Source organism: Alligator sinensis, unplaced genomic scaffold, assembly GCF_000455745.1.
Source record: "Alligator sinensis unplaced genomic scaffold, ASM45574v1 scaffold157_1, whole genome shotgun sequence".
In the NCBI taxonomy this organism is placed as follows: domain Eukaryota; kingdom Metazoa; phylum Chordata; order Crocodylia; family Alligatoridae; genus Alligator; species Alligator sinensis.
The window spans coordinates 281436-291611 of NW_005842316.1; positions in this window are offsets into that span (position 1 = coordinate 281436).

Here is a 10176-nt window from a genome sequence, read left to right on the forward strand (position 1 = left end):
CGAGCAGTCCCCGCCCCTGGGCCGGGCCCGGCCACTGCGGCCGCGGGGGGAGCCGGCCCCGCCCGCCTGCCGCGTTTGGGCAGGAAGGGGTTACCCCCAGGCAGGACATCCCCAGACACAGCACCCCGGCCGGGGGCGGGGGTCTGGGGTTGGGCTACATCAGGGGTCCCCACCTGGGGGGCGCCCAGCCCTGGGCACCTCTGGAGGGACGTGGGAGAAATGGTGGCAGGGCGGATTTCGTGTTCGTGATGATCATAACGGGCATGGGAGGGGTTCAGGTGCGCTGGGAGGGGTACGATGTGGGAGGCGGCCGCCACAAGGAAAAGTTGGGGGACCTCTGGATGAGGTGACCTCTGGAGGGCCCGTGTAGCCCCACCACACCGGGATCCTGCCGCTGTGCAGGTCTCAGAGGCTGGGGATGTCCAGGGTGCCCAGCTCTCCCTGGCTGCTGGAAAACCAGGACCATGGAGGTAAGAGCCAGTCATTCAGGAACATCCCGGCTCTCGCTGGTGTTTATTAGGAACTGGTCGTTTTGGGAGTGGAACCCACTGATCGCCCACAGCCCTTGGGGCAGATTGGTATATGTGTATAATTTGCAACTGCTTACACTTATATATAGCGCACACGTATGTACATACGTACACACACATCTATCTATCAATTGTATGTATGTAGATACATACATATCTATCTATCGATATGTATGTAGATATATACGTCTATATCTATCTTATCTATCAATAGATAGATATAGGCATATATATCTGCATACATGCGTGTTTGTGTGTGTACCTATCGATATCTGAATGGGCAGATCTAGGATTTTGAAAAGGGGGATGCAGAGGGCCAGTGGCATCACGGGTAAAACAACACCTATTTTTTTCCAGTTGAAAAGAAACTAGAAGCTTTACTCGTATGCCAGGGGCCTAGGGCTGGATTATGAAATTTAAAAACAAATAGAACTTCACAGGAATGAATTTAAAACAATCTGAAGGGCTGTGAAATGAGAGCTTCGTGACCAGGAGCAGTGAGCAGACAGCAGAAATGGCAGAACAAAGACTAGTTTGATTGGTGGAATATCAAGATCTTTAAAAAGAAGAGAGTGTTGTTAAATGAAGAGTGGAGAAGGGATCAGGGAGATGATAATGAGCCATGAAGTCAGGTGAGTTCCTTAGCACTGCCAGAGTAGAAATGCTGCTGCCGCTGCCAGGCACTTGGCTGTAAACTTTGGGTGGGCCAGGAAACAAAGGTGGTGCATGTGTACCAGTGTCCCCCTCCTGGATCTGCCCTTGCATGTACACACACACACACACACACACACACTAAAGGTTTGAAAAATAAGCTAGACATTGACTATCCCTTATTCATGACATTCAGACACAGAAAGCACTTTTGTCATTGAACTACTCACAGTAGAAGTGCCTCAGGAGTGGGAAAATCTGCTCTGTCCCCAGAAATATTATTGCCATTTGAGGGGAGCTGCTCAAAGCACAATGTGGTGCTGGGATCTTCAGGCCCTATTTAGGCACCTAGCTCTCCGTGAAATCATTGGGCCTCGGCCTCAGTTATTCCTGTAAGGAGAGGAGTAATTTCAGTTTCCATCAGTCATTGGGAGTTGCAGGTGTGCCTTCAGGCCTTTACAAAATTGTCGGGTTAGATTTGGTTCCCATCCTGCTCTGGGATCTTCTGAAATGCTGCCCTGGGCTTGTGTGGAGTGCTGTTGGAGCAAATGACCTTCTGTATGGGAACAGGAAACAGCTGTGGGAACAGGTCTGAGTCCCGGTCTATCTTCTTAGGCGCATGAGTATGGATTTAGGTCCCTAGTTGGGCACACAAATTTAACAACATTGGCCATAGTTCCCAGGGAGTGAAAGAGAAAGAGCTCATTTAGTATCTCTGATGGTCAGGAAAAGTCTGTTCCATGGAAAGTGTTATCCAGAAGCCTGGATCCTACAGGTTGGCAGCTGTCCTAAGAGGGATTGACTGAAAATCAACCATTTAAAAGAACTGACAGAAGACAGCCCAAATCCAGAACACATGGAAGACCCAAGCTTGGCCTCTGAGCTCAGCAGAATCAGGAAATAGCTCCTGGGCTGTACTTTAGGACAATTCTGCGGAAAAAAATGGACTCTATAACCAACCTCCCATCAGTACAATGCTGATGATATCGGTGCTGCTGGCATGGTGAATGCTTGCACCCCTTTTTCTTTCCCCCTCTGGGGGGTGGACTTTTAACAGGCAGGTCTCCAGAGCCCTGCTTGCTTCTTCCTTTATCTGTGTTTTAAAGTGAGTCTCTCACCCTGGCAAATTCCTCTCCCCAGGGCTACACCCTGCTGTATAATCCCTACTTTTATGTGTCTAGGCAGAATCAGTGGAAAACCCACAGTCCCAACCTCAGCCACAGGGCCCTACATGCAGAGGAAGGTCCTGGTCACCGAACACCCTGCAGTCATTGTGTGTGAGGAGTGACCCAGCTGGAGAAACCATGTGTGGAATGAACATTTTTGCACAGATCAGAGTCCCTTGCACAAAGCCAGAGCAAGTGGGGTGCTGTGACTGTCGCAGAATCCCCAGTCACACTAGCCGGGGGCACCTCATGCCTTGTCCTGTTGTACCAATAACCCATTCCTTGACTAAATGCTCAGTCGCTAAAAAAGGCCCCACTACCAGCAAGTCTGAGGGCTGATCCGGTGAGATGAAGAGGCCTCAGTTCTCGTTAACACAAGGGATACACAAAGAAGAAAGGCATAAGGCTGGGCCCAGTGACCTCAATGGGATATGAAGGCACGCAGCCTCTGACGGGATGAAGCTTGCAGTGCCCAGCTCTCCTCGGCTTGTTTCCATCCATTTCAGTGGTGCAGGGTCAGCCCAGCTGCAGACAGCGATTGCTGTAAACCCAGCTGGCACATTTATTTCCTCTGCCGTCTCTGCTGAGTGTGATGTATTATGGCCATCATGGAGTGTAAACCGCGTTCATTCTCAAACTGCTAATTAACGGAGCCTTTCTTGTGCAGCTGCCTGAGTCCAAGAGCTGTCAAACCGCTGCTAGTCAAAGGGAAGAAAATATTACTTCCTCTGATATGAGTTAGAGATTTTCTGTTGGCAGAGGGGGAGGTTAATTCAGAGAGAAATGGGAGTTGTAGGCCTGAGCTGCCAACCATTTTTACACGTTTCCCTATGCAGTGCCTACTTCCACCTCCCAGGCCCTAGTGCAAGAACTGGTGCAGTCTGCAGACCTGGGGAAATGGTCTCATGCCCTGGGGAGCCTGAGCCATGGAGATGCATCCTCTAGCTAGGTACCTCTTGAGTGATGGTCATGACACTCAGGGAGCTCTTGCCTGTCTTTGACTCCTGAGCTCATACTGCCTTGCGCATGGGTCTAAATGATTGTGGTTTGCTAAGTGAAAATATCTTACAACATGGGTGGTGCCTTATTATCAGAAGCCCCTCTAAATGTGCCTTATTCCGTGTGATATCTTTAAAGCTCTGTTACCAGGACCTAATCCAATGTCCATTGACTCAGTTGGAGTTTTCACAACAATTTTTCATTATACGTGTGTGTGTATACACAAATGCTAACAATATTTTAATTATGGTTCTAAATAAAGATTCTGTTTTTGAGGTTTAACCACATTCTCATTAATCCAGAAGTGAGATTCTTCTATGCGTAATAGAGAAGCACCCTGATAAATGCATACAAAATGAGAGACCCTGGAATCCACAGGAAAAAAAGCAAAACAAAAAACCCCAAATGGTTAAAATTAATGCTCGGTTTATCTAAATACCACACATTCCCCCAATACTAATGCTGACTTGTGGGTACAAAGTTCGCTGAGACCACATTTAGTTTTATGGTTTGGGTTTAAGGCTCTTGCATCTGTATGTCTCATAAATTCTTTGCTATTTAAAAGAAAATATTTATGTGTTTATATGTGCCTAGGGTTTATCATACTGATTTGAGCTTTTCCCAGAAACAGGATCAATGGATATCTCACTATTTTAAGTTCTAAATACAGCCTGATGAAAACAATAACAGCTGGAATTTTCCAAAGGCCTATAGGGATTTCCTATGGGAAAGCAAATGGACGTGAATATTTTAAAAAATACCAGCTGATAACATTCACTCTGTAACTCTCATGGCCAGTGACTCCGGACACTGAATCAAATTTCATAATAAAGTCAATGTAATAACTGTACATTTAACCATTTGTAGTATTTCTTAATGGAACTGAAAGGATAAAATATACCTGGCCTTTCAAGCCACACCTGAAAAGTCTTTCGTTTTTTTCCAGTAAAAAACAATTCAAATAGTAGCTATTTTGCTGCTTACTTGTAATTAAAGTATACCATAAAACTGACTTGGGTAACATAAATAATGCTGGTCCCCAAGGGTTTATGAAGAGTGGATCTTGCCTAACTCATTTGATATCATTTTGGGATAAAATGACAAGCTTGGTTTATAAAGCTTGATGGAATATATATTTGGATTTATGTAAGACATTTGACTTGGTACCACACTGTATTCATAGACACATAGAAAATGAGGATTGGAAGGGACCTCAGGAGGTCATCTAGTCATCCTAATATCAAACCTCAACTTCCCTTGCTGCAACTTGAGCCCATTGCTCCTTGTTCTGTCATCTGTCACCACTGAGAACAGTCCAGCTCCATCCTCTTTTGAACCCCCCTTCAGGTAGTTGAAGGCTGCTATTAAATCCCCTCTCAGTCTTCTCTTCTGTGGACTATATAAGCCCAGTTACTAGGGCTGTGCCAAGCTTTGGTCACTGATTTGATTCAGAGGAGATTCAGCCCGATTCGGGAGCTGAATCCCTGAATCTGAATCAAATCAGAAGACCCATTCATCTCTTGATTCAGAGAGATTTGGAGAGATTCGATGATTCAGCCATAGATACAGCTTTATGTGTTTTTTCTATGTGCCTTGAGGTACCAGGCATGGCTCGTGAACACTGAGATGCTGAGGTGGATGGAGCGTCCCACAGGAGTGTGGACCTGGACCAGAAGTACTTCCAGTCCACTTCTGGGTCCACCGCGGAGCACACAGGGGACCTCCCCACCCCCCGGCTCAGTGACTGGTGCCTCCTGGGTTGGGGGGGGGGGCACCTGGGGTCCCCCCGTGACTGATCACTGAGCCCAGTGGGGTGCAGGGGGGTCCCCCGCAAGCTCGGCGGCAGACCTGGAAGTGGACTGGAAGTACTTGTGGTCTGCTGCCAACCACGAGGGGACCCCTCCACCCCTGTGCTCCTGTGGGACACTTCATCCCTTGATGTATATAGAAAAAACATTTAAAGCTGTGTCTATGGCTGAATTGCTGATCCTCCAAATCAGGATTGAATCTTCAGATTTGGCTGAATCGAATCAGGACAGTGATCCAAATCAACAAATTGAATCACTGTTCCCCAAATTGGGCCAAATCCGAATTGAATACTGCCCGCTTTGCACAACCCTACCGGTTACCTCTGCCTTTCCTCAGAAGTCGTGTGCCCCAGCCCCTTGCCATTTTTGTTGTCCTCCAGTGGACTCTCTCCAATTGGTCCACATCCTTTCTGTAGCGGGGAGGCCAAAACTGGACACAGTACTCCAGATGTGGCCTCACCAGTGCCAAATAGAGGGGAAGAATCACTTCCCACGATCCGCTGGCAATGCTCCTATTAATGCAGCCCAGGATGCCGTTAGCCTTCTTCGCAACAAGGGCACACTGTTGGCTCATATCGTGATTAAGAAACTAGAATGATACAAAAGCAATGTGGCACACTTCAAATGGATTAATACCTGGCTAATCAAAGGTCTTTGTAAACCAAAAGTCATCATTGAGTGGATGTGTTTCACTTGGGATCTGGATCTTTTGATCAGCTGGGCACAAGCAAACAATATTATTTCCTTACAGCTATATATATCAAGTCCCAGATCCAGGAACAAAGAATGCAGGTTGGCAAATTCTCTTCTGGGAAGCAGTGACTCTGGAAAGGACTTGAGATTAACGGTGGATAATAGTCATCTGAACATAAGCTCCCAATAACTCATCTGAAGTCACTGGAATTGTGCAGGTGTAAGACTGGCATATGAGACAGGAGCATCAGAGCCAGACTTCACTTGCAAACTAAACATCCTAGGGTTTGAAATGTACAGAGACTAAGAATCATTTGCTGATATGATTTGATGCTCATGTGATCCCATCATGATTTTGCTAAGGTCACAAAGATGGTAGGTAAAAGCTCATTCTCTAACCATCCACCTCTTCCATCCCATTCTCAGGCAGACAGATGTCTGGTGATGGGGACCAGGCTAACGAGCTGATGGATGCAGAAGCCTGTACATCCGCTTCCTCTCCAGGTCCCTCTGATACCAACATTCATCATATCTCTGAAGATTTTGCAGATGATGCAGCAAATCTTACTCTTGGGGGAAGCAGTATTGATAGTTACAGTTAAAAAAGGGCAAATGCTTTATCTGGTGGCAACATGAAGGGAATGAACTCAAGGCTGCACTTCCTTTGAAGCCAGCGAGATTCCTGTTTGAATAAAGACTTCAAGACCAGGCTGATGGCTTCACAGCTCCAGAGCAATATCATTCTCACAACATAGCAGAGTACCCAGCTCTTTTTCTGTAATAAGTGGATGAACCCACCTCTGGCAGTAACTAGATGCCAGTTGTTGCCCCTGACAGAAGGAGAATATTGGATGGTATCATAGAAAATCTCCAAGTGCTTTACAAAGCTGGTCCGTAATACCCCATTTTATAGAGGGGGAAATGGAGCACAGAGAAGTTAAGTGAGTCAGTGAATCACCAGTAGTCACAACCCTCCTACCTCTCTGGGCCCCTCTAGCCCCCAGAGGCTAGTAACTGAATCACACAGCTCCACAAAATGAAACACATGGACATGTGTAGTTTGACCTCCGATTGCTTTAGCTTCCTGAGGTGACACAGTCTCCCTACATAGAAAGAGAATCTGTGGCATTAAATGGGAGCACAGTGCAGCCCAAATATGAGAGGTACTGGAGGACACTGGTAGGGAGCAAGGATTCCCTAATGGGGCATCTGAACACAACCTTTTCCTAATATCACTCCCAACTATATAGCTGATCCAATAAAAAAGTATTACCAAGAAAACCTTGCTTCTTACATATTCCCTATATGTGGCTATAACAACAATCAAACCTTCCTGCCTTCAGGACCTTAAGGTGTTTTAGCCAGGGGACTGTAGTAGTGACTGGCTGACATGCAGGGGCTGGCAGGACTCTTAGGTAATGTATGACTACCCAACAGTGCCTTGTTTATAGAGCACTAAAAGCTGAAGGAGGAGAAATGAGGTGATCCAGAGACAGATAAGCAAGGGAGGCTGGAGAGAGGGGCAGATCAAAGGCAACCTGAGATTAAAAGCACTTAATGTGTAATTAATAACAATGGCCAGTGGAGAAGCAGGACTGATGCCTTTTCAGACAAGATCAAAGATTGGGCTTGTCATTGAAATCCAGAGCCAAAGCTAAATTGACTTCTGTGGGGGTAAGGCCAGGCCTTTTGTTGTAATCCTCCAGATAACTAACACAAGAGCATGCTGAGCCCTGCGCAAAATCAGGGGAAGACACTGTCTGTTCCAAGGGCTTTGCAGGCAGAAGCAGGAGACCCCACAGCTCCAGCTGGGCAGGGGCGGGCAATTATTTTGGGCAGAGGGCCGCTTACAGAGTTTTGGCAAGCCATCGAGGGCCGTGTGACAGGCAGCCCAGGGCAGATAAATATTAATTTTCTAAATTTTTTAGGGACCCCGTGGGCCAGATAGAATGGCCTGGTGGGCCGCACCTGGCCTGTGGGTCACATTTTGCCCAGCCCTGAGCTGGACGCATCTGAGGTCAAACCCAGTCTTCTGCTCTCACTCACTACAAGCTGTTAGGCTCAAGTCCTTCTAACTAAGCAGGCAAGCTTCCTGTTTCTCCTGCCCTGCCTGCTCAGACATCATCCAATACACAAACCACCTTTATACCAAGCAGCAAGGAAGTGAAGCCATGTGAGCTCCCCAGACTGCCTTTCCTGTCCGCTCTGCTGATCTCACCCAGGCTCCAGCAATGCCCTTTGGAAATAGGACAGCAAAGTCAGTACAGCATGTCATCTCTGCTCAGCATCACAGAGCAGCCCAAACATGTTGCCTTAATGTAGGGTGGGCAAAATATAGCCCACGGGCCAGATTCAGCCTGCCAGGCAATTTCATCTGGCTAGCCCACGGGCCCCCACCAACTAATTATACCTCACCCAGCCCGCACACCTCGCTCCCACCCTCCTGCAGGGAAAGGCCCAGCCCAGTCAGCACACAACTCCTGGGTGGGGCTGCTGCTGCCATTGCTGCAGCCTCATGGGTGCCTGCTTCGCTTCCCCAGCGTTGCTCTGGGCACCAGGTAGGGAAGGGGCAGGGGGCAGCTGGGCAGGAGCACAGAGCATGGGGCTGGGGCTGGCGACAGCACATTGTGCCCAGGGTGACAGTGGGAGCATGGAGCTTGGCTGGGCAGGGTGTGGGTGTGAGGGAGGGTGGGCAGTGGGGGACCCCCCTACACACTCCCCCACCCCATGGCACACCCACTGGCAACAGCAGCAGCAGGCAGTGGGTGCTTGGGGTGCCTGTGGCCCATGCAGGCACTACTGCCTGGCAGCTCCAGCCAGCACCTCATGTGGTAGCAAGAACCACAGCCAGGCCAGTCTGCCGCTATCACACGGGGCTCCCTGCAGCGCACATGCAGCTCCCAGCACTCACACACCATCAGGGGAGGCCCTGCCTTGCAGGTCTCAGGATTTCACCAGGAAGCAGGCAGCAGGGCTCCCCTCCACTGCCACCGAAGTCCTGGGCCCTGCATGGCAGGAAATGGCGAAGGCAGCCAGCTCCATCACTTAGGGTGTCCCCTGGCAGCATGTGAGTGCTGGGAGCTGCATGTGTGCCATGGGGAGCCCCCACATGATAGCAGCAGGCCAGCACCCCAAGCACCTGCTGCTGCTGCCACTGGTGGTAGGGACTGTGCACCACGGGGCACTCCCTCACACCCCACAAACACCACATACCCACACCCTACCCCCGCAGCCCCCCTTCCCATACACCCCCCCAACATATCCTGTTGCCCCCAACACACAACCACCCCCCCTCACAACCCCCCAGACACACCCAACCATATCCCACACACAATATACAAGAGTAAGACTTTATTTTTTAGTTATTATACAACCATTTCTATATACACTATGCAAACAGAAATCATGAGAAAAATATTTTTTGTAGTAAAATTAAAATATGTTATAGTAGGCATTTGACTTTCAGTGTATGATTTGGGGGCTTTTTCTAGTTCCAAGATGGTTCTCCCCTCCCAAAAGGAGTACTTCTGTGGGGTAAAGGGAGGGACTTCTGATTGCAAAGGGCAGGGGTTAGGGGCAGGACTTCTGGTCCCACAACCGCGTCCAGGGGCAGAGCACTTGTCAAGGTGCAGGACTACTCTTGTGGCCTTTGGCAGTTCACCAAAACTCATTAAGCGGCTCTCCAGCTGCAATAATTGCCCGCCCCTGCCTTAGGACAAGAAATCATCACACCCTTTTCTAGACACACCAGCATTTCATGTTAGCAGCCTCACATGAGCCAGTATTTCTTCTTTCAATGCTCAAAAATGGGCTTTCTGGGCAGGAGGCAGGTGAATAATAATGCAGATGCTGGATCAAACTTTGGAACATGGGTTCATAGAGAGTGAGGCAAGGATTAATTAGATCTTAAATGCCATGCACCAAAAAGGCAGCACTGTAGTCCCCTCTCCATGAGATTCCCCAGGAGGAGCTGCTGCCAGGCCTGGGTCACAGAGATTGGGCAGCTCCCTCCCTCCCTCCCTCCTGCACATGTTGGGGCTTTTGGATCTCATTGATCTCTGCACTGTGCTGCACAACAGAGTTCCCTACGTGTATCATTGGGTCCAAACTGATCTCCGCACACAAAGAGACTCTGCTGCATGGTAGAGGTGTCAAGCTGCATGGTAGAGGTGTCAAGCAATGATCACATCTACAGCCAGGAGCGACCTGTCAGGGGTGGTGGAGCAAGACCAAGATGCTACAATCACATTTCAGTGCCTCATTGGAAGGTCCCATCTGACTCATCAGGGGATTTCTGCCAGGGTGTGAATTCTACCCATTGCAGCAGGA